Genomic DNA, 26650 nt, shown 5'->3' with positions numbered 1-26650 from the left:
TCTTTGTGTTTGTGAGCACATCAGTGAGTGTGTGTGTTTACGGTGTATGTATCTGTATGGATTTATGTGTGTGTGTGACTGTTTAACTACCCCGCACACGTAACTTCCCCATCTCTGCCTCCTTGTTTCTCATTTACTGAGCGAGCGGCAGAGAGAAGGAGTGTAGGGGGGAAACGAGAAAACAAGTGATAGGGGGGAAGGCGAAGGAGAGAGGAAGGGAGATGGCGAAATAGAAGGAAGGAGGAGGTTGGTGGTTTACAGGAAAAATGAAGTGACGCCGGAGTAAAAGGGAGAGAGGAAGGAGAAGGGGGGACGACAGAGAAGAGGGGGAGATAGAGAAGCAGAGGCAGGAAGACGGGGGGGAAAGAGAAAGAGGCGGAGGAGGAGGCAGCAGATTTATGAAGCCATTGGAATGTAATTTGGAGGCAGAAATTACTGTCAGCCTGAGCAAGGTTTAAAGTCAGTGAAGCCTGAATCCAGGGCCTGCCTCTGTGCGTGTGTTTGTGTGTGTGTGAGTGACTGTGTGTGCCAAGTATCACAGACAAATGGATAGCAAATGTGATGCAGAATAATACCACAGAAGCTCTGCAGTTACTTGTCATACACACTGATCGCCACATGTGTGTTTATGTGCAATTCTTTTTACTACTCCTCCATGCATGAGTGACGTGACTACATGGCATCGGAACATAACCCTGCATTCATATTTAACAGCTCATATTTCATCTATGCTTGAAGACACACACACACACACACACACACACACACACAGAGACGCAGGCAGTGAATTCTTGTCAGGCTCTGAAGGCCGTGACTCCGGCAGACTTAGTCGAGGGTGTCGGCGTGGACGGAGCGAAGGCTGGAGGGAGTAGAGTGGGAGAGGGAAAAAGACCGAGAGAGAGAGTGTCAAGGATAGACAGAGAGAAAGGTAGAGGTGGGAAATGAAAAAGAGAGAGGGAGAGACGGGGAAGGGGGGCTAGAAAAAGAAGAGTGAGAGGGATGTGACTAGCTTTCTAACGCAGCAACACACAGCTTCCATTTAGCATGAGAGGGAGGGGCAGAAAAGGAGAGAGATGAGGGAAGCGACAGACGGGGATAATCAGCAAAGATCTGAAGGGAGGCACTCGGCTGTAACACCCCCCCGGTGTGTGTTGGCTGTATTTCTGCCCGCTAACTTCTACTCGGACTCCTCATCAATTAGTAACATTGGGCAAACGATTAAAAGGGACAAAGCTGGTGGTGTTCTTCTATATCAACAAATTCCAAAGAAAAGAACAAAAACCAACATGTGTTGCTCCATCTCTCAATACTTTCTGTCTGTCTGTGGCTCTCAGCCCATTTGTTTCTACTGAAGCAACGCATCCTCATGCAACGGTTCATTATGAAAAGATATTACAAGGCTTTGTTGAATACTTGATTCTGATTGGTCAATCGCAGCGTTCTACGATCTGTTGTTTCTTTATAGCAGACCGTTGTTATGTACTGTATGACAGACCGTTGTTATGGGCTCAGTTCTGATGTCAGACTCTGGAGGATCGTTTTTGTGTCAAATTATTGATTTCTTAAGTAAGTAGCTGTGTAATAAGAGGGATAATGTACAGCTAGCGGGTCATTGTTGTGAAATAAACCCCATCAGGGTGATGCAAGAGCATTCTGCTAGCATCGCCCTGAAGGGGTTTATTTCACAACAATGATCGACTCGCTGTACGTTATCCCTTACTTGTTGCAAATCTTTCATGGGTTTCCCTATGAATGTCCAGTAACACGTGTCAATTTCCGCTCGTTACATGCATGCAGTCTTTTCAAAATAAACTTCTGTCTTCACAGGAAACAACTTGGTTAGGTTTAGGCAACAAAAGATCATGATTTGGGTTAAAATAACTCACTAAAAAAGTGGTGTAACTTAACGTTAACGTGACAAATAAATCAACATCGACTTCTGGTTTCACACTGGGTATGGAAATCAGTCTCCTGGGTAAAAGTCTGGAGTAAATAAATATTGCATTTGTTGGGGACTATTTTCAGATGTAAGAAGGTTTGATGTTTTCGCTCTTCTACCGACTGGCGGAGAAGAGTATGATTGACCGATAGTTTTGGCTTCTCAGATGGTTCTGGTGTAAACAAACCATCGTTCATGGTAATGAAAAAACTGTGGCTCAATTCTTTGTTTTATTCATTTTGGACACTGATGTATGTCATACAGTTTTGGATGACATCTAGCTCTTGTTCCTATGGTGGTTCAGTGCACTTTCTCAGTCATTTTAGACACAAGCGCCTGCGCTGCCTAAACTGGAACTGCTTAGTGCATCATTCAGATTTGGAGCAGAAAATAATATCACCAAAAAAAAAATCATGCACAACAAGCCTTACAACAGCCCTCTAGTAAGATGAGCATTAGTCCGCCCCTGACTCTGTCTCTCACAAATGGAACAAATATATTTAGAGAGATGTAAGAGCACTCCTTTAACACAGCGGTACAGTAGCTTATAAGTGGCAGTGATGTACTAGTGTTCCTATCATTTTTATCCCATATTTGATCCATTTGATGTGACAAAACTGTGCTTTTTGAGAGGTTTTACTATAAAATGTAATCCACAGTGAAATGCCGTTCCTTTATTTTGCCATTTAAAGCTAAGCACTGAAATCCCTTAAAGTGTGACTGCAGGAGAGGCAGCGCTCTAAAAAATCACAGCAAATTGTTGTTGTTGCACACATGGAGAGGGAAAACAAAATGCCACGGTGCAGATAAATGTCAAGACAAACGTGTTTAACACAGTCAGTAACATTTTGGTATTATCAGCTTCATGAGGCAGATCCGTGCCTGGCTGCTTTGTGCACCACCAGCCTCCGTCAGCAGCTGTTCCCTTAAAATGGAAACCTCTAACAAAGTTCTTCACATCTTTTCCACACTTGCAGAAATTAACACCCTCACAACCTCTCTTACCTGCTCTCACACACACTTTGTTGCTCTTTTGACCCGTGAACTTTCCCTCCTTCTCACCAACACACACACACACAAACACACACCAGCTCGATGTTCTTTGTTCTTGTAGCCAGTGATAATGATAGCAACACCATTATGCACTGTGACAACACTACCTCCCACTTACTATCTGTGGCAGTTCACACCACGTTACAGTCTCTGCTCCTGCCTCTCTCGCTGCTTCACTCCATCTCTCTCCTCTCACTCAGAATAGTGTTGAGGTCAATTATCTCTGAATTTGCTTATACAGTAGGTCGACTACTTCTGGCTGCTGGAAGGTGTTATGTGGCATTCAACGATATTTGGAGGTTTTTGCATGTTTTTTTTTATCATCCTCCTTCAACACCTTCTCTTCCTGTTTGCTATTCTTTCTTTTCCATTTATATTCTGTGTTTTTCTGCCACCGTTTTTTGGTCTCTTCCTCTATTTTCTGGCCCTTCTTCTAGTTGTCTTTTTCTTTCTTCTTTCCTTGGCGTCTGTGGTTATTTTTTTCTGTCTTTGTCAATCACAGATTCTCTCTGGTTTCTCTTTTTTAACTTCTTATTACTCTCTCTCTCATTTATTACTTTTTTACAAGAGCTGGGCAAAATGGCATTTTCTTTATTATGTTATTTATGTAATTTTTCTTTTCATATTGGTTTATGTTAATATTTATTAGGGGTGTAAATCACAAGTTTCATCCCAATACGATTATATATTGATTTTCTTTGGACAACGATATGATATATGCTGATATCACAAAGTCTGCCAGGATACGATTTTCATTTGATTAAATTAAGGGGCCTGCGATTGATATGAGAAGATACCATATGTCCATTTAACACAATCAGTTACATGTATATCAACTCACAAAAAACAACTAAAATATAGTTTGACAATTTTATCACTGGGAAGGAGGGATCACTTGGAGGGAAATGGTGACTCAGACGTGTAATGGTAATTTCAAAATAAAGGCGTATCTTAAAAATGACTATGTATTGATGTTTTCACTATACATCGATGATATTGGATCGCTGATCACTGAACGATATATCGATCCAGAGCGATGTAACCGTACAACCCTAATATTTATACAGTAATATTTATACATAAATTATACAGAAAGAAACAAAATATTCAACGCTGTCAGTCAAAATACTACGTTCATCAGTTAAAATCCCTCATTTTCTCTCGTCATCTAATTCTAATCTAATTTATGATGAGAGTGCATGCACTATTGGTCACTAGTTTATGAACTTTCATGAACTGGAAACACACTGTCAAAGGGTTAAAGTTGTAAGACGAAAACACGGACAACTCCCAGACCGGACAACGATGTGGTAGCGACCTGTCAATCACAGGGTAGCCACGCCCTAAAGCATCCCCTGCTTTATGGTCTATTTGACTCTAAATGGAACCATAATTTACTAAATGAACATCATGCTGTATTGAAGAAGACTTCAAACTCATGTTTACATTGTTTACTGAGGTAATAAATCAGGTGAGAAGTAAGGTCATTTTCTCATTGACTTCTATACAATCAGACAAACCGGACGTTGCCACAGCGCTAACCACTGCACTACCAACAGTAAGCGTGCGTTTTGTGTCGGACTTTAAGTGATGTAGCGTAGTCCAATTTGGGATTGTCTCATTCACTTTCAGTAGCCAAAGTATCGTCAAACCAACGTCTTGTTACCCAATTTATCCACAACAGCTCTTTAAATTTAAGGTTGTTGTGACTGTTACTGTCGCTTTATGTGCCGACTTGGAAAAAGCTTTGCCTCTCCTCTCTAACTATCCGACTTTTGATACGTCAAAAGTTGAGTCTGTGATTGGATTAGGTTATTAGTACGTTTAACTGTATGTCAAAGTTTCTGATTTACTTATCAAGGACATTTTCTATCACTATCAGTGTTACCCTACCTTTAACATGTATGTTTTCAGTATTTCAGTTCAGTTCTGGTGTACTGGAGGGAATCAAAGATGAACTTTTTACATTAAATAGTTTCCTTGTATCTCTATCTGTCTGTGTGTGTGCGTAGTGGCAATGTTCCTTGCTTTGCTTTCTTTCTTTCCCTCCCTCCACATCTCCTCCTCTACTTCTTCTGTAACAGTAAAGCCAGGACAAAACTCCAACGGTGGTAAGATGAGAGCAAGCCACTGAGAGGCAAGCAGTGCAAATGGGAATTTTCAATAGAAGGGTCCTGAGACCTATTGTCAGAGGGAGAGAGAAGATGAAAAAGGGACTGAAAAGGAGTGAAAGAGAGAGGATAAAGAAGAAAGATGGCAGGAGGGGAGCATAGATGGAGGCGGACAGGGAGACAAAGTGAGCTGTAGAGTTTTTGCCCTGGAGGAAGCCGGTTTCCAAAGAGGGAACGAACAGCAGAGGAGGGAGCAAACGAGACTTTGAGAGAGAGCGCTTCTAGAGAGAGGAAAAGAGCAGAGGAGGAGGAGGAGGAGGAGGAGGTGGTGAGATAGGGACGGACTAAAAAGTGGAGGAGAAGAGGTGAAAAGGGAGGATGAGATAGTCATGAGAAAAGAATAATAACGGGGGTGGAAGAGGCAGACATGGATGGACACACACACACCCCCAGAAACACACATACACACACACACACGACACCCAGTGTGAAGGTGTTTTGCATAAATATGGTGTGAATAATGAAAATGCTGGCGGCTTCATTTTAAACACAGCAGCTAATAATTAAAACAGTCAGACCTCACACTGTGGGCTACAGAGACAGCACAGAGATTTTTATGCATAAGCGGTAAATAAACTGTATTATCTCTCTAGGGGCTCTCTGAGGGCTGAGGCCTTGGGTGCTGACAACACATTCACAGCGCTGTGAGTCCGGCTACATCACCCACTCGCTTCACCTCCAATAAGTTAGATAAGAGAGTCAGACAAATATGCAGGTTTAATGACGAGCATTCATATTTTCCGACTGAGCAAAACATCCGTATCTTTTCATTTTAATGACAAAAAGAAACTCAGATTTAAAATGATTTTGTCCCAGCGTGTTAATCTTGGCAAGGGCTGAAAAGCCTTCTGCAACGGTAATTGGACCATGGGACACAGAAAAGCCAGTGGGACCCTCACAGATGAAAGCTTTTAGGTGGGTTGGCAGCTCCTTAAGGCAGGGTGAGGCAGGTTTCATTGCAGGTTTTACAGACTGACACCCCTGAAGCTGGAGTAAATTCCTCCCACACCATGCTGGAACCATTTCTCTGCTTAGCCATCTGTGATATTTATAAAAACATATTCAGTAGCCTCCATCTAATCCGTGGACCATAAACACCTATCTCCAGATTCGATACAGTCACGACACTTGGATGCTGATTCGATATGTATTGTGATTTTTAAGTATTGCGATTCGATATTATGATTTATTGCGATATTTGTTAACTTTTTTAACACTAGACCACGGGAGAAAGTTGAATCATACACTTCTAGGGATTTTCAGTTTGTAAAATATCTAAATTAATACAGTTAAAATGTTTGATTTTCAGCATGTATGTAGTCAGAGATGTCTGAAGTCAAATATGTCTGTCATTATCAGGCATTATTTATTAATTTTTTCCAGCAACCCAAAAATGAAAGACATTTCCCTCACAAATTAGTGGTATTTTCTTTTTAATTTATAAGGGACAGGTAATGTTTTATACTTCTGGTAAATATAATCCAATTAATCTTATTTCCATATATGTATTTTATATATACAGTTCCCTTTGTTAACACCTTATTTTGAAAACCGAACCTAGTCACACGTGTATACCTCAGCTAACTTCGCCATTACTAGCTTTCCCCGTCAGCTCCGTGCTCTTTATACAGCCATGGTCAGCTCCATCGGTGCCGTTTGACTGTATTTACCATAAATGTCAGTATATGGGTGACCACGGAGATACAAGTGACGGCTGGCTTGACCGCACGTTACCGCAATACGATAACGTTTCCTGTCCATGATAGAGTTAACATGCAGCTTTAGCCATGATGTCTAGCTCTGCTTTTCCTGGTAATGTGTGAAACCCAAAGTGTTTCCATACTTTACTGTATGTGTAGTGTTTACCACTCTGGATTTAAAATGTGAGGGTTCAGTTCATAATCATGCGGACCCTCCACTGTTTTGTACTTCCTCGTTGTGGCTGGCTGCAGTTTGTTTCGGGTGACGGATACAGAACGGATATGACATCACGTTACTCAGACTACAACAATAAAAGCGGTAACTTCCTTCTATGTCCACATAGACTCAAATGAAGCAAATATAGCGATTCTGGCATTAAAAAAATCAATTTCAAAATCGTAAAAAAAAGAAATCACGGTGAAAATATAAATAAATAAAATAGGTGAATCGATTTTGTTTTTCCCCACCTCTACTGGCTAATGTCTAAATGAAACATAAACAGCTTTAATATTATATCGGGCTGCTCTCTATCAGTGCAGGAGGAATACATAAAATTTATCTGCCCAAAAAAAACCTGCACACCCATCTGCCTGCAATATTATGTGCCAGGAGATGCTATGATATACCCCATCTCTCAGCAAAACACACATTTCCACACAGGGCCCGGCATGCATACACATCGTCTCATGACAGTATGTGGATAAATAATCCCATTAAATATGATTGAGGGTTTTTCCAACTCAGAGCGTTTACACTCTCTCTCTCTCCATCTCTTTCTCTCACTCTGTGTCTCGCTCAGAATGAGGTATACGCATAGGAAGTATCTTCCGACAGGCAATTTACAGGCCGGACACCCTCTCACACACACTAATACCCACCCACACACACACACACACACACACACACACACACACACACACAAAACAGTCCACCAGAAGGCACTCTTAGATAGGTCACAATAACTCTCGCTAGGTTGAACTTGGCACTTATGCCTTTGGAGCAGAATCCCTGGAGTCCTTTGTGTGTGTGCGTTTGTGTGTGCATGTGTGTGTGTGCGTGTGTGTGCGTGTGTGTGCGTGTGTGTGCGTGTGTGTGCGTGCTCGTGATGACAGAAGAAACAAGTCATTTTAAATCCAATAAGATGTGAAGTACGTGTGGCCTCCTGGTGGCAGGCTAAGGCACGGTACTGAAGGTTTGAATCTTGCTGACAGGCTTTGTTACCTCTCACCCGCCAACACTTCATCTCCCTCTCTCTCTCTCACTCTCTCTATTATTTCCTGTCACTCTCCATTTCATTATTATCTCGGGAAGAAAAAAAATATTCCACAGGAGCTAAACTTTTTGAAAAGAAAGACAAACTTCAGTGTGAAAGGTGCTGTTGCTGAGTGAAGTGAGTGAACTAAAACTGACGCCTCTCCTTCCAGTCAGTCAGTCAGTCAGTCAGTCAGTCAGTGAGTCAGTCGTCATGTTTTGGCGGTGTTTACCTTTGTTCCTCATTATAAAGAGACAATGAGCACACTCCAGAAAAGGCTATAGGGTAATTATCAAAGCTTATTCAAGCACAGAGTCAAGCATGATCCCTGCATACCTGAGAGATCTATTGGAATTCAATACATCAGGTCAAACACATATCCCTGCCAGTCGCCCTCACAATCGAGCACCATCTTGACATTCTTTGCCGAGAGCGTAGCGCTCTCTGAACACGGCGCGGTAATTGGCTTGTATACATCGCTCTCTGATCATTTCGGATAGCGCGGAGGTGTTTGTTTTTCATTCTTTGTTGCCATGGCAGGTTGGTGATGATTTGGCATTTGGTTCCACTTACGCACTTGTTTTGATCCAAATGTAGAGGTTTCGGTTCTCTGGCAGGTTGTGGATATGAAGAACAGTTGTGTTATTACACTTATTTGCTGTGGTTTAATTAATCGGTTTCATTAATTTAAAAAAAATTGAAGTCAAAATTTCTCTGATTCTAGCTTCTTAAATGTGAATATTTTCTGGTTTCTTTACTCCTCTATGACAGTAAACTGAATATCTTTGAGTTGTGGAAACACTGATCCACATTTTTCACCATTTTCTGACATTTTATTAGAGATGTTCCGATACCATTTTTTCCTTCCTGATACCAATTCCGATACCCGAACTTGCGGTATTGGCCGATACCAAATAACGATCCAATACCAGAGTGATAACAAAAAAAGTATAGTTATTATTATTATTATTATTTAGCAGCTGTTTACTACTGACTATGTATGGATGTGATATGATTACTATCTTTGTTGTATAGCCTAAAGGTTAAACTCTTTGAATGCAATAGAACTTTATTTTATTTTTCAGTTTTACTTGTTTAATTTTCCACTGTGAAATATTGCCAGATGGCTGACATTTCCTCGCTCTGACTAACGTTACACTCTCCACAAGCACCGCACTGTTGTTGTTTGCTATCGTCATGTGACAAACTACCTGCAATCAGTTCTTCTTCGCTGCACTAAAACAGAAGTTGCTAGTGGCAGCCAAAGCCATGACACATCCAGGGCGACAGCACAGTGAAGGCTACTGTTTTGGAGCGGAGAAGAAGAATTGATTTCCAGTTAATCAAGTTGATTTTTTTTCTGGGTTAATAAATTATGGTATCGGCTCGGTGCATAGATTGGCGTACTTGCCGATACGAAATACCGAATTTTTGGCAGTATCGGACACATTTCCGATACTGGTACTGGTATCGGAACAACTCTACATTTTGTAGACCAAACATCTAATTGATTAATCAAGAAAATAATCAACGGATTAATGGACAATGAAAATAATCTTTACTTGCAGCCCTGCATGCATTCACCAAGAAGCACAGACAACTACAAAAAGACAGCTGATCTCAGAAAAGCCCTAAAATATCCAGTGTCAATGTGTTAAACAAAGAAAGAGCTTTGCAACATATACCAACAAACATGTAAAGAGAAGACATTTGACACTATCCTACACATTAGCTATTAGACACATTATATTTGAACACCCACTGTGTGTCATTAAGCAGTGGGCTAAGTCAGGGAAACACTGCCAGCAGAGGCGCACAGTTGGTGCAAGTCCCAAAATCTAAAATTGAGCTTTTTTTAAAAAACACAAGTTCCAAATGAATTACATGCACCACATGTCATTGCGACACTATTTTTTTTGCTGCAGGCAACACACTCAGCCTGTGGTGCAACTGATAGAACATCTGAAAATGTAGACAATCTGGATGCTCTGCATTTGGAGAGGGCCTGCAAGAAAGGTTGGGCATTTGTTCTTTGATTATTCTGGTTCTAATTCAAATACAGTTCTTAACGGATCGTGAATACTTACTGTTGAGGGAAACACAAATCTATATTTTTCATGTTCTGAGTAACAAAACGATTACACTGAAATAAAAAGAGACAAATGTAACACAACATTAAAAACACCCACGCTCAGAAATGAGACCACGAATGGCTCTTTATTCCCAAAATAATCAGTCACCCCTGGCCATAGGTGCATAATTTATTCATTAATACTTTCATACATGTCCCTCTCCATTAGCGTTCCCAGCCTTTGATCCAAGAAGGATCAAAAAGAAATCACTCTTTGCATCAAATGAACTCCTCATCGAGATGATCACATCTTTGCTTTCCTTTCATCACGGGGCTCATTCTCTCTACAAACTTTTTTTTCTTTCCACATCTATTTGTGACACATTCTCCACAGTAACAACCACAATTTGTCAGAAATCTCAGCTGTCCGTGATAACGACTGATAATTTGTAATTATCTCTCATTAACCTGCAGAATAAAAGCTTAATGACAACAGAGTGTGAGGTGCTAGTGCTAACTGTAGCTGCTGTCATTCACAGTGAAGAGTCTTTTCTTTCTAGAGTTTCTTTTTGCCTCAGTGAGAATAATCTCAATTTGAATGGAATTAAACATAGCTAATTTCTTGTTTTTACGGTTATTCTGCTCATTTTAACTTGCACTATTTAATCAGTATTTGTGGAGGTGCCTGCAGCTGGTTTAAAGCTAGGTAAGGGAACAGCTCAGGCGCTCTGAAGTCATCCCTGCTGCTCAAACAAAAGCTCAGCTCTGAACTTGTCTCTGCGTGACTCCTACTCTCTCTGACCTCCCACACTATTCCTGTGCTCCAACAAATGGAGCTACACCACACACACACACACACACACACACACACACAAACACACACACAAAGCCATAATGCGATATAACACAGCCTAATGCAAGAGCATTGTGTTTGTGTGTGTCTGTCAGAGAGCCTCCTAAATTGTTAAAACCTTCCCTTGTGTAATGCATCTCTCTAATGTCGGTATCTGGCATCTACTTTGGGATATATTTATTTCAGGTTCCTATTTATTATGTCTTTTCAGGACAGTCTGAGCCAAAACATGGCATAACCTCAATTATATAAAAGCACAGTTTGTTTCAGAGCCATGCTGCCTCCTACAATAGATTGCATAAGGCATAAACTAAGGCAATAACTAGACCTACATAGATTAATTTTGAAATGTTGTCTGGATATACGTGTTGGTCTTCTCATCTTAAACTCTACAGATTGTTTTGCTTTTCAAACAATGAGGAAAAGCAAAAGGGAAATGTGGATTTTACTCTCAAAGCAAATTCTATAGATTAATTTATCCTCTATTTTTCTTCCCGGGTTAGTAAGCTGTTGTATACATAATGAATTAAGTATGTAAACTTTATTGTATGTTCAACAGACTTTCTTTCTGGGTCGTCCTGGTTTCTGAGCTGATTACACCTGGCATTAACATACTATATTAGAGGTGAAGATTCACACCTCTATATAATATGCATTTGGATATCCTATCTGGATTGGGGAAAAAAGCATCTTAATGCAAAAAGTAAATGCAGCAACATTAGCATTCATTCGGAGTCGTGTGTCCGGCCACCTGGCAAATGTAAGTCTCATATTCATTCTTCTTTTAGGGCTGTTTTTAGTAGGGCTGTCCCAAATATTCGAAGGTATTCGAAGCTGACATGTTCTTCTCCATCTCCCCTGTTTCAGCGCCGCTGCCACACTACTGTACACGCACACACCTCTACACACAACAAACAGCGATATCCGTCTGAGAATAACTAATGATAATTCATGTTGAATAATGAATAATGTTGTGGGATTATTCCTAATCTCATGGGCTATTTTGGGATTTATACTTTATTATTACATACTTATATATAAACAAAAGAAACCCCCCCCAAAAAACCCTGAAGCATTCAAATAGTGCTTTGGAGGTCGATTACCATGGCAACGATAGAAGCTTCGAAGCATTCGGGTCAGCCCTAGTTATTAGTCTCTACTAATCTCTATAAACTGATTTTGCATTCACATGTAGAGTCTGTAGGCAACGGGACAAGTTTTTGGCATCGGAAGCGTTCTGGTTTCCCTTTGTAGTCCGACTAGTATTGACCAATCACATTCTAGCAGGCTTTGGTTGAATACAGGTAAACAGTCTGTGTGAAAAGCAAAAGAGGAGGAACGCATCGGCCGAAAAGCAATTTGGGATTAGCCATCGGCTATCGTCTGACGATGATTTCACTTTTTAATGGTTTAAAATTAGTTTATAAACTGGCTACTTGTGAAATAATCCTGTTGTACATGTCGTCTCTGAACTCCAACTCCAGTCTCGCATCTCAAGATGCTAGTCGGACTGTAAACAATGAACAGCAAAGGGAAAAGGAAGTGGTGGCCTGGATATACGCCGGCTACACCAGAACCCCAGAAATATAACCCCTTGACCCCAGAGGCTTATCGTGGTCAGACTGATAGCCGATGGGTTCAGAGATTGGGTCTCTACCAACTCCTGAGGGAAATATCTGTCTCTCTAGCTGCTAAATACTCCACCATGTTCACTAGCTAGTCGCTAACTGTGTCTGTTTGCTGTTTGGTGCTGAACAGGTAGTGTACAGTGGGTTTTTAGAGGTTATCAATTATATCTGTTTAAAGTGAAAAAATCACCCAGCAGGATTGTCTAACAAGCTAAAGCAAGCCTGGCAAAAGCTACAAGTAGTAGCAGAAGCTAGCAAGTCTCACAAAAAGTGATTACAAATGAGTGACGCCTGTCTGTAGCATTGCTTCCTTTACCTGAGACGTGCCCCGCCTAAGGCATTTGCATATTAAGATCCGATCACAATACCTGCAGATTCAAGATAAGGAGAATGCCTATCAATGTCAGGTGTACATGCAAAGCCCCATATATTGAATGTCATTTATAAAGATACAGATCACATGTTAATACCAGGTGTAAATGGGGCCCATGCCATTTAGTGAAGCTTGTCCTTTTGCAGACAGAATTGTGTCTTCCTCATATTTTCAATTACTTTTTTTCTATTGTACAGTGTAGAGAAACAGATACGATCAGAGAAAGGCTCAAATCCATGACATGTTATAAGCTCATTCATATATGTGCCTCAGCCTGCTGACCCAACATTTACATGATATATGATTTTCTGTCAGTTGCATAAGAGATAGCGCTGCATTTTCTTATCTGTTTTTTCTTATAATCTGGGACAGTGCGAGTGTTATCTACAAGCATGTCGTTTTTTGCCATGACAGAAACTGTGAATCTGAAAACTAAGATTAAACTGAAATGTATATTTCAGATCGGCGTTGTTGTCAGTTTGACTCTTTACATCTGAATGAGCTTTGGTCCACTAGTATTTGTTAAGGATGAGAAAATGTGCCGTAATCCTCAGTAAATCATCCCGGGTGCTGCGTCAGTCTGAGTCTCTGTAAAGCCGTTCAGGACACGGTTATGAAATCATTGTTTCGGGGGCGGGTTGAACTCTAAATCTGGCTACAACTGCAGTGTTTCCCACACACAGGCTTTAATAAGGTGGGGCGCCTGGAAACATTCATGCTCAGGTATATTTTGAGACCCATAGCAGGCGCTCTCCTCCTACCCCTGTTCTTTTAGTTTGTTCTACATTTTTTAAGCCAAAGACTACCTTCACATATACTTGTATATTTTAGTTAACTATCGGGCTCTGTATACTGCATATTTTCCATCTGTTTTTTGATGTATGCCATGAGCATGAAGATGACAAGACAATTTCCTATCTGCAGATCAATGAAGCAGATCTGGTTTAATTCATCTGACTGATCAGAGATGAGATTTCTTACAATAAAACAGACATGAAAAGGCCACAAGTCAGCCGAGGACGGCGAGGACATCTTCCATTTGTTACTATCGTATATTGATTTGGATGGCTACCAATTCCAATATTGAATCATTAATAAAAGGAAATGTCAACACCATGCCAAAGTTTATAAGCATTAATATGCTCAGTAACAGTCCAGTCTTGCTTTCATACTGCTGAATTATTTACGTTTTGCAGTGAAACATTAATGCTGAATGTCATGACTGTAGGCATGAAAACAAAGCCGAGGACAGCCTTTGAAATGGATGTACACCAAGCGCTAATTATTAATAGATGTAAGCTACAGTACGAGGTTATAAAGATGATGTAAAATAATGAATGAGTAGATGAGCAGAATCAGAAATCATTCAGGTAGGCACATTAGATAAGAAGGTCAAATAGCCTGAGGACAGCAGACATACTGCTTAGATACATGGAGCACAGAGAGCCATCTCTTCCTCTTGACACCTGCTGTTCTGCCACAGGGCACTGACCCAGGGCCTTGAACACTGCTCACCACCACATAAAGTCACTCGCTGGTAAACTGAACAAACTGTCACCAGGGAAAAATGCCCTCACTACTGGAGAAGACCCCTAGAGTCATGCTACTGGTGTTTTATATGTGACAGTATGGAACAAATTGCCTGTATACGGTATGTACAGTTTTCAGTCATTCATCATGTTCTAGATCAGCAGTTCACAATCTTTTTCCTTCAAGGACCCCTTTCCTATCATTGAGTAAACTGACAACCCCTGACTAAGTGACATCATTTATGGATATTTCCTATTATATTCAATGCATAATAATAACAGTACAGAACAACTGATACACTGTTCAATTAACCCAAATAGTGAACACAATAACTGCAGGAAGTTTGTGTAAAACAAGCTATTTGGATGCATTTTGAGCAGAATATTTCCTGTAAATATGAGTTTCCTGTTATTTTTAGGAACTTTTTAATAATTATCTGTATTATGTATTATGTCTTTATTTTTTTAACAATCATACAAACTTAGTTCAGTGTAGGCATGCACCGATCTGACTTTTTCAGTCCCGATACCAATAGCGATACCTGGGCTTTGGGTATCTGCCGATACCGAATACTGATCCAATACCAGTGTTTTAATAATAAGCTGTATGCCTCACTGTAGATATTAATTTACTGAGTTGTTATTTATTATCAAAATAATAAATCGTGCGCTAGCAACTTTAAAAAAATCTTCAAAATTAAGAGGAATTACAATTCAGGTGTAAACCTTTTTAATGCAGCAACAAAATGGTAAAAACGTAAGCAGGAATTAAAATTCCAGTATATAATGTGTATAGTATGCAAACTAGAATAGATTGGTCCCATTGCTACAGATACCTGAGCCAGCTATTTGAGTCAGTATCGGCCCGATATCTGATCCGGCATCCGTATCGGTGATGGCTGCACTAATAAAGATTTTCATATTAACAATGAAAATAAATGACTCCATCTGATGTGAAAGAACAAACCGACATAAATTTATCACACAACTCTGCATTCCCCCTAAGGTCTACTGAACGTTTAGCCTCTTTCAGCTTTTTGTTTTGGGCTTACGGCCTAAAAAGCTCTGATAAACCCACTGTACTCTCCCTGCTCAGCACCAAACAGCAGACAGACAGAGTTAGCGACTACTAGTTGGTGAATGTAGAGTTTTTCGCGACTACAGAGCCATATAGTGTGAATATCAGACTTACATTCACCAAACTGCCAGAAACCAAATAGATGCTAATGTTGCTCCATGTCTTCTGGGTGTGTAATAGGCGACTGTTTGCTAACGCAGTCATCCCCAAAGACTGGGTCGGGACTCATAGGTGGGTCACCAAATAAATTTGAATGTCTTCGAGTCTTTTATTTAACATTTTATCTGCAATACACTTTTGTGCCACAAGAGGGAGCCTGAATGTTCGTATTGTTCTGATAATTGTAGCCTACTTATAACATTGTTACATGTTAACTCCGCCTAAATGCATTTATTTGGTCTCATTTATAAAGTATTTAACATGTGTATATGTTTAATAGCACAAACAAAGTTGTGATTTATTGAATGTATATCTCTTCGAAATGGCTGGTTTACCTATTCAAGATAATATGAGGTGATGTGGAAATGACAGTTAAAATGGTTAGGAGTGTTCATTTACGCACAAATTTGCTATACATTCTCAAGATTTATAGATGTAAGACCTGTTGTGAATTGGGTCATGATGGTTTGTCATTTTTGAAAAGTGGGTCCCCAGAAAAATTTGGGAAACACTATGCTAACACATTCACCTTATCAAATTGTGTATGTAAATGTTGTGTCTGTAGCTTATTGCACTGCCCCTGAAAAATCAGAAGGATGCCAAAACAACAAACACCACACATGCAAGGATTGTTTTGTGTTTTCCAGTAAATCTCATCAGCTTCAGATTAAGTACTGAGCCTCAATATGGTAAAGTCTACATAGAGAATCAGTCCAGTCCTACAGAACATTATAAAATGCAGCTATTGCTATGAAAGGAGATCTAATACCTTACTTGCTGTTTTAAAGGTAAATCAGGCTGGATTGGATCATATTTTAATATTGTATGACATCTTTTATTAGTCTTATATTGGCCTCCTGTTGGCATCAGCAACTTGCTTGTACAGCTAAGTCAGCAATACTAATACAAGAAGACTAAAAGCTGCTTAAAAGACGAGATTAATCCATCAGAAATGATTTCTTTTGAGTTCAATTAACAATCACACACACCGAGGGTCCACAAGTGTGTTAACAGCCGACACATGCTGTGCTAAATGCATTGGCACTAACATATCTTTTAACATATGTGCTGTGAAAAACTTAACAGAAGCTCGGTCAGCTGAGCTTCACACAGGTGCCGCAGAGGATTTTAAACAGCCAAGTTCGGGCCTCTTGTTAGGATGAATGATGCCTGTAACAGATTTCAGGAAATGAAAAAATTACTGCCATTCAGGCTCAGAGACGATACTGATATCTGCAGGTTTTATTTTTTCTAATTTTGTTTGGCAATTTAACAATCTGCAAGATGCCTATTGTGTGTTTTTTTTTCTTCCTCCCAACCCCTTCTTGGTTTATTGTGTTTCAAATGGAGAGTTATATAAGCAGCGCTCCTCTCCTGCTGTCGGATGGGTGAATAAGAGGAGATCAAAAGGGAGGCGATAGAGAAAGAGTGTCTGCTGCCTTCTCCTCTTCTTTATTCCCTCCACATTCTGCCAATGTGCAGTTCACTCTAACTGCATGACTTGCCCTGGATTCTCGCTTTCTCTCTCCCTCTCTAGGACATTACACTTTAATCTCATGTTCTCTCACTTTTTCTCTCTTGCCCCCCTTTTGGTCTCTTTGCCTCTCACGCTCTTTCCCTTGTTCATCCATCCATCCATCCATCTCTGCCTTTCTTCTTTAATCCCATGTTCTGTACCGCTTTGGCCCGGAGAATCTCATCCTAATCTGCTGTCTCAATATGGCCTTGTATGACTGCTAATCCTGTGCGTGTGTGTGTGTGTTTGTGTGTGTTTGTGTGTGTGTGTGTGTGTGTGTGTGTGTTTGTGTGTGTATGCAGATGTATGCTTGTTTACATTAGGGCTGTGTATTGGCACGAATCTGGCAATACAATACGTATCATGATACAGGGGTAACGATACAATATATTGCGATATATTGGGACACTGTAAGCAAGGTGATATATTGCGGGTTTTTTCAAATTTAATTTTAGGAAAACTGTCATAGTATAAAGAAACCACCATAAATATAAAATGTTAAAAAAGCCACTATGTGAAATGGCTACTATGGGGGCTAACATCAATACACATGAATAATACAATTGGATCCACAAGAGTCTCAGCTTTAAAGTCTTACCCATTTATGCAATTCCAACACTGTTTAGTGACCCCAGTATGCAGGAATATTCAAATACACCATTTTAGAATAGGCGAAAATAACACTTTTGTGCTGCATGCAAAAAAAACGACATGGTTTTTGTCCCAAAACTGTGTGGAATTAGCATAAAGTGGGCATGTCTGTAAAGGGGAGACTCGCGGGTACCCATTTTCATTCACATATCTTGAGGTCAAAGGTCAAGGGACCCCTTTTGAAAAATGGCCATGCCAGTTTTTCCTCGCCAACAAATTTGCATAACTTTGGAGCGTTATTTAGCCTCCTTCGTGACATGCAAGTATGACATGGTTGGTACCAATAGGGTTGCTAGTTTCATACCATCGCAGTAACTTTCTATAGCTTTAAAACTGAGCCAGAAATACAGAATATAAAGCCACCGGGTCTGCCGGCTTTTCAGGAGGTTAATTAAAAAATCCATACAGCGTTTTTAGAGAATCGATAAAACATAATATCACGATACTCATGTGTATATTGATATGTCCTTTACACCCCTATACTTTACATCATGTGAGAGGCAGTTTTCGCAGAAAATGACGCAACATTTTAGTTTGTGTGTATGATGTCCTGCACTACATGGAGCATCAAAGCACATAGAGGCCCTTATGTTGAGGTGGTGGAGATGGAGAGGAGGAGGGGGGGGTGCAGATATTGTCATGGATGAAGAGACCCTTCTGACACAACAACAATTATTCACACATGAAAACCACACTGCTGCTCATATGAGAGGGATGCAGCGAAGAGAAGAGAGCGATGGGAGGGATGAGAGAAAAACATGCAAGTGGGAATACTGTCTCTTTACAAAGTATAATCTCTCACTTTAATCTCCCTCTCTGTGCCTGTATAACTCTCTGAAGCCCTGCTGTTTTAAATAAATCTTTTTTTTTTTTTAGTCCAGCAGGTATAGCTGCATATAAACAAGCAGAGTAAAAAAGCCTTTTCAGTATAAGCAATATAAAAGCCGCCTATAACCTGCATGAACCTGCATCACCCTTCCTTTTTTCATCTATATACAGAATGCACTGACACAGATCATACCTCTGTTATCCATTTTTCCAGCCTCTCTCTCTCCTGCAAGGTGTCAAATCATCCTCTCAACTTGATAGATATGAACGCGAGGTCCGTTAAGTCCCGTTAAGGCAGCTGCAGCCTCTCTCTCTCTCTCTCTCTCTCTCTCTCTCTCTCTCTATCCGGACGGAGTGACGGAGTGACCGGGAGGAGGAGGAGAGGATGCTCGGTCTGCCCGCAACCGGAGCTCCGCGATGTGCACTAGTTTATCTCCCTCCCTGTCCTGTTGGTTCACTCTACTGTGGGTTAGTGTGAGTGTGTGTGTGTGTGAGAGAGAGAGAGAGACTAACCTCTGATAAAGTCCCGTTTTTCCTCTCCAGCGTCTTTTAGCTCCCCGGTCTCCGTGTCTCTCCCTGAGCGCAAAAAAGGTGCGACTATTTATCCCGCAAGTCTTCAGGACGCCTCTGAAACAAACCGACTGACTGTGTTTAGTAACCAGGGTGACAGGTGTCGCCTCCAGCTCCAGCGCACGCACGTTCTATCGTTCTATCCTCCACGTTCTATCGTTCTATCCTCCACGTTCTATCGTTCTATCCTGCTCCACGTTCTAACGTTCTATCCACCACGTTCTATCGTTCTATCCACCACGTTCTATCGTTCTATCCTCCTCCTCCACGTTCTATCCTCTTCTTCTTCGTCTCGCGCTGAGCCTGCGCGCAGTGTTGTTGTCTGTCTATGTGTGTGTGTGTGTGTGTGTGTGTGTGTGGTGGGGGGGGGGTACTCGTTCTCTCTTCCTCTCTGAGCTCCGTTACAGGAGGTTCATTGGGTCGCCACGGTCCAGCAATTACCGACAACTCACCGAGCATTAGACTGACAGGTGCGCACACACACATGGATAGTTGGATAGTAGAGCTGGTGGTGCTCTGGAGGGGGGGGGGGCACCGCCTACATGTTTGGGGGCCTGTTGGATGGAAAATGAGTGGATTTCAGTCCTTGAGGGGATGGAAGGAGAGAGGTTTCTCACACTAAAGTGGAAAAGAGGCCTGGTTCTATGTGTCAGAGTCAGTTTTACTTAAGGCGCTGACATCATGATGTATCAGGCGATTGGTTTGGCCCAGTGGCCCGTACTGAATTTTGGTGCTGATATCAGTATTTTAAAAAAGTTGAAACAATCGGAGCAACTTTTGATATCTCGGCATATACTTGCCAACCTTGAGACCTTAAAAATAGGGAAGATTTCAAACATTTGAGTTTCAGAGACTTTGAAATCTGCATTCTGGTGACTTTAAAAAGGATTAAAATAACAAAATAATAGTTTTATAGGGACTGTTTGTAAGAATCAGAAATGCTTGTGAACAGTGACACCTGTGGCCGTTAAGTCAACGAAAGTCAGTGTCCTGTTACTCTGGCTCGCGTTTGTGCTCGCTCTACATAGACGTCATATAGCGAGAACGAGCGCGGTGTGTGAATGAAGGCAAGCAGGCAGAGGAGCAGAGACTCCGGCCCTGGAGACCAAAGCTACGGTCTCCCCGGCGTCCTCCGACCGCAGCCATCACTGTTTTGCAAGACGGGCTTCACTAGATATAACTTTGCGGTTTTGGTGCTTCCGTGTAGTTTGTGTTGTAGTCTTGTCTGAACAGCGTGTTTTCAGGCTTTAAAAAAAAGATTTGGCCAATCACAGGTCATTTCAGAGAGAGAGAGCATTCCTATTGAGCGTTCCTATTGGCTGTGCTCCGGTGGGCGGTGCTTGGTATTTCCTCAACTGATCTCAACATGGCTATATGTCCAAGTCAGTTTTACTCAAAACAAACAGCCGCTGACATCATGCTGTATCAGGACCAGCAACGTAACATAATTGTGATTGGCCCCGGTGCAGATTTTTTTCTTGGGCCCTTGCCCCAAACACAAGCGCACGCTCGTGCACACACAACCACTCTAGATCATTGCTATGCCACCATGGAGAGGCTCACTATGCAAGTCCCATACTGCAAACCAGCCTGTGATCAGCACCACGGACAGCAGCCGGAGTGCCTAATTTATCAACGCTAATTTACCAGCCTGCCCTGGACTCAGCCGCCCATTGTTCTCACAGACACAGATTACTGGTGCACATTTTCCAACATATGAGACGTAACAATTACAGTGCTATAGATTTAAATCCCTGATCCCACTCCATAATAACAAAAAAGAAACCAGTACTCACCCATTGGAAGTTTAAACTACAGGTCTTGTGCTCCACAAAGTCAAAAACAACACTGCTTTTATGGACCATGTCCTTTTTTATTGGAATGTCCTGGCCGTGAGCGACGCAGCGCGACGTGGCACGCCGTTTTGAGCTGAATTTTTGTTAGACGCCCAACTGTTTCTATTTATTCCTGTCGCTCATTTTGAAATCGCCTCAGTGGACCGGGAGCAGCAGATTGGTGAAGTTGAAATCAAACGATACCTCCTCATTTCACTCCAGCTGGCTGGAGGGAGATCGCCAGGGAGCTGAAAGTTTCCTACTGCTGTTGGCTATATTGTATGTCATTTCCAGTAAATATCACAATATTAAACGTGTGTTTTCTGTTTAAAAAGAACAAACGAAGGAAGATAAGTGGTTACGTGTCCAGTCTGATCTCGAGCTCACAGCTGATAGGTAGCCTACGTGGTTTGTTTACATGACGCAACAGTAGTGCATATATTGGATACAGTGCGGTGTAGGAAGGTGATTGTGGGCCTCGGTGCGCTGCACTGGTTGCACCGTCGATATTTACGCCACTGGTCAGGACAAGGATCCTCCAGAGTCTGTTCTCAGCTAATGGAGTCGACACTGGTTCAACTGCTATTGATGTGTTTTTAATTCAGACTTGGTGACCAATGATTTTTATTTGCCTACACCTCACAATTAATTTGCATTTATTACCTGTGGGCAGTTCTCTCACACCACAGCTCGGCCCTTTGGGTGCTGCATACACAGAAATATTAAGCTTTCACTGGCAGAACATGGGTGCAAAACACTGGCGCACCTTTACTCCATCCAAACACACACACACACTTTTATGTGCACAGCTCATCAGCACGCAGAGCATCTGTAGAAGGCTCGTGTGGGCCCCTTGGGGCCCCAGGACCGGGTGCAGCTGCACCACCAGCACCCTCTGGCGCTCTTCCAGATATTAGTCTGATTCAATTCAAGCGACTCCGACAGTCACGATCTGAATGAGACAATATTACAGTAGAAGCTAGAACCTGGCTCGTACTAAATTATTGAATCCAGTACTGATACCAGTATTTAAAAGTTGAAACAATCAGAGCAAATTTTAATATCTCAGTGGATATTCACTTTTATACATAAAGTATAATAGGGCTGCAATGAATGATTACTTTCATTTTCAATTATTTTTAGATTTATAAGGAGTAAAAAGTACAATATTTCCCTCTGAAATGTAGTGTAAGTAGAATGTTACGCTTATAAGGGAAATACTCAAGTAAAGTACAAATACCTCAAAAGTAAAGTACAAATACCTCAAAACTGTACTAAGTACAGTACTTGAGTAAATGTACTTAGTTACATTCCACCACTGTAAACCTGTCCTTGCTCTCTATAATAACATCACATATATCCAATAATACAATACAGCTGCGATAAGATAATATTCTCTCCGGTATTGGTCAGTCTCTACTCCTCAAATTACACTTTGCTGTATATGTACCACTTTATATTTTAATGTAAAATGAGGGTGGACACAATAACATGAACACCTGAACAATACGATGCAATCCATTCCAGTTTTTGTCAGGGAAGTGTTCATCCATCCCGACAGTGGTATATTATGCTCTTATGGAAATTAATTGTGATATTGTTGTATTGCATCACATTATATTGTAATATGTTCCCCCATCATACAAAATCCGACAGTGATGCTAATTACAGTCTGTTATAATGGGGGATCATTTTGCTTTCTTTTTATACTTAATGAAAAATAGCAGTCATATTCCTACAGGAACTATTAGTGCGTCTGCAGTAAATTGCAGTAATTTATGGTCTAGTTATCCCTCATGGTATCAGTTTAATAGCCCTGTGCAGGCAATTATTGTCTAAGTAAAAGTAGGTTAGCTGCTCAATCCCTCCAAATTCCCAGCAAAAAAACATGCAAAACATTAATTTAACCAACAACTTAAAAGGAAAATAGTCCAATGGTGCAGATGAGAGTTAGGAAAAACAGGTGGTTGTATGGACAGCACCGTGCAATACAGTAGGATTTGGACTCAGATGGTCCACGTATTCATGTCCTACTTTGCTATATACATAATAAGGATGTTGCAACAAACAAAGCTGGTCAAAAGATAATTCATATTTCATTCTCTATATTAAAATGCAGAACGTTTGCACTGATGATTGTGAGTTTGTAAGTAAAATACTGTGGTTACGTTCAACTGGCAGTATAAAGTTTTCATCACCAGGCCGTCCTCAACCTCAAAGTACAACCTTCCTCTGTCACATATTTGCATGTTGGTCGTCTTGGTTGATCATATTCTGAATGGTTGTACTTGCATGCTCTTAATGAAAGCAGATAAATCCTTTATCCAATAGTTATGTTGCTAAAAGTTTAGAAGGAGAGCTAACCTGTTGAACATCTGGATGTCTGGTCAGCTGAGCATGATGATATAGATTCAAAGCAGCTTACTTTTTGTAAAGACAAAATACTAAGACTGTCAGGCAACAGGCTTATATCATCTGCCATCAAGTTGCATTGTGATCTATAGTATGATTTATTAAATGTATACAGAGTCTGAAATTATTCAATCACACCAGTGTGGAGTGTCTTTTTTAGAAATAAATAAATAATTCATCCAGCTCTTTGTTCACCAGCGGAGGGGTGGAGCTTTATGCATGCAAGATCTCCACCTATTGTACCACCACAGTAATGTATCTTAGAAACTTGCAGAACAAATTGGCTATAAGTCACTGAGTTACCTCCTTTTTGTGTCCAGGATTATAGAAGGAGGATGAGTCAGTTTTGATAATTTTTTTTTTTTTAAATAACTCGCATTGGTAATCAAGCTAATAGACAACCTCTTATATCTGTAAAATCAAATATGTCTTAAAGATGAATTATCGAAACAAAGATGCAACAATTTACTAAACAGTCCTCTATAACAAAACAGCCAAATGAAAATATATTTAAATCCAGCTTGAGTACAACTTAAAGAACTCTTAGGAACTTGGGGGTAAAACTATTCATTTTAGATCAAAATGTCAAATTTTCAATTAACTAATTAAACATTTTGTCTATGAAATGAAAAATGCCAATCACAAATCAGCAAAGCCCTAATTTGTGTTGTTAAATTACTTGTGTGGTCCCGCTAACAGCTTAAAACACAAAACGAATTGCTGATCAACACTAGAATTATTTTAGAGTACTAGAGTAATAGAGTTATTTTTTTCTTGATTGATTTATACACCAGTCATTTTAGTAGGGCTGTCCTGAATGCTATTTTTTGGGCTTTGAAGCTTCGGTGAGATATATTTGAAGGTATTCAAAGCTTCGGTGCTGTACACACACTACTGTATAGCTCTACACATAACAAACAGCGATATCCGTCTGGAATTAACTAATAATAATTAATGTTTAATATGAATAATGAATAATGTTGTGGGATTATTCCTAATTTCATGGGCTATTTTGGGATTCATAGATCATTGTTACATACTTATATGTATAAAAACAAACAAAAAACAAAGCATTTGAATACTGATTTGGAGATCGATTACCATGACAAAGGTCAAAGCTTTGAATCTTAAAAACATTCAGGTCAGCCCTACATTTTAGCATTGCTAAATACAAAGAAAAGAAAAAAGTTGTCAATCAAATATCCAAGGATTATTGATAATGTTATAATTCATTGATTTGGATTTGGCTAGTTGGCACCATTTGACGAGATGAGTATCTCTCTCTTATGGTTTCTGTGGAGTTGTTGAGGAAGTACACAAACTGTAGCTAACTGTAGTAACTGTACCGTCTCACGAGGGTTTACACAGCGGAAGAACGTGAAGTGTTGTATTGTCTCTGCAGGTGTGAACGCATGAATGTACAGATAATTAGCAACGTTAGGTTCATCACATGTCAATTAGAAATCTGCTCTCACTCCAGCTCGGCTCAAATAAATACAGACTTTGCTGCCGGTTGTTTTGTTTTACGCCTCACATGTAGATTCTTGAAGAGTCAAGTACGACGAGATGTTTTTGTTGTTAAGATGAAACAGCATTTCTTCCCGTTCACTTTGTCTTCGTGCGTCAAAGTCACAGCCTTGAGGTGAAATACAGGCCTTTTATATCATACTGGGTATTAAGGGGAAGCACATTCACAGTGAGACTCTGGAATTACATTTGCTGAAAGGCCAAGGGAAGCCAATAAAACACACATGCAAAGAGCTTGAGAAAAAAAATCTTTTCAAAAATGAGAAACTAAATCTATTTTTAAAATAATCTCTTTAGCCTTACAGTAATCATTCATCCCTATGTTGATCTACCTGGGACAACCATTTAACTTTGTCTTTAATAAGGGTGGGAAAAGAAATCGATTAACCTATGTATCGCAATTTTTTTTTAACGATTTTGAAATGCATATTTTTTATCAGAATCGATATATTTACTTAATTTGAGTCTATGTGGAGGTAGCAGGAAGTTACCGCTTTTACTGTTGTAGTCTGAGTAACGTGATGTCATATCCGTTCCGTATTCGTCAACCAAAGCAAACGTCGGAGGGTCTGCATGGCTACGACCTGAACCCTCACATGTTAAATCCAACGTGGTAAACACTACACATACAGTAAAGTATGGAAACACTTTGGGTTTCACACATTACCAGGAAAAGCAGAGCTAGACATCATGGCTAAAGCTGCATGTTCACTCTGTCATGGACAGCGAACGTTATCGTATTGCGGTAACATGCGGTCAAGCCAGCCGTCACTCGCATCTCCGTGGTCAAATCGTCAGACGCTACAACTGTAGAGCACCCATATACTGACATTTATGGTAAATACATTTAAACGTCACAGATAGAGCTGACCATGGATGTATAAAGAGCATGGAGCTAATTGTAAGAGCTAGCGACTTGCCGAAGTTAGCGGAAGTATACACGTGTGACTACATCTGGTTTTCAAAATAAGGTGTTAACAAAGGGAACTGTATATACAAAATACATATATGGAAATAAGATTGATTGGATTATATTCACCAGAAGTATAAAACATTACATGTCCCTTATAAATTAGAAATTAAATACCACTAATTTGTGAGGGAAATGTCTTTAATTTTTGATTTTTGGGTTGCTGGAAAAAAATTAATAAATAATGCCTGACAATAACTGATATATTTGACTTGAGGACATCTCTGACTACATACATGCTGAAACATTTTTACTGTATTAATTCAAAGTAAAAGTCCTTAGAAGTGCATGGTTCAACTTTTTCCCATGGTCTAGTGTTAAAAAAGTTAACAAAAATCGCAATAAATCATAATATCGAATCACAATTCTTGTAGAATCGTAATACTTAAAAATCGCAATACATATCGAATCGGCACCCAAGTATCGTGTTAGTATTGAATCGAGGGATTTGTGTATCCCAGCCCTAGTCTTTAACTGCTTAATGAATACAGCGATGCTTTAATCTTGTTAATTTCTTAATTCTTGTAGATTTTT

At 40.3% G+C, this 26650-nt stretch overlaps 2 protein-coding genes across 4 annotated transcripts in view; one reads left to right on the top strand and one right to left on the bottom strand.

Moving 5' to 3' along the window:
* flrt1b (fibronectin leucine rich transmembrane protein 1b) overlaps positions 1-19691 on the bottom strand; it is a 34507-nt gene extending 14816 nt beyond the window's left edge. Inside the window, 2 exon segments of the mRNA XM_037779720.1 lie at positions 18996-19264; positions 19316-19691. The gene's annotated coding sequence lies outside the window, so the exon portion shown is untranslated.
* Positions 1-26650, top strand: part of macrod1 (mono-ADP ribosylhydrolase 1) — a 137310-nt gene that overhangs the window by 46158 nt on the left and 64502 nt on the right. The gene's annotated exons all lie outside the window — the stretch shown is intronic.

This window comes from Sebastes umbrosus, chromosome 9 (genome assembly GCF_015220745.1).
Source record: "Sebastes umbrosus isolate fSebUmb1 chromosome 9, fSebUmb1.pri, whole genome shotgun sequence".
In the NCBI taxonomy this organism is placed as follows: Eukaryota; Metazoa; Chordata; class Actinopteri; order Perciformes; family Sebastidae; genus Sebastes; species Sebastes umbrosus.
The sequence above is the reverse complement of the archived record's forward strand: the minus strand, read 5'-3'. Positions and strand labels throughout refer to the sequence as shown.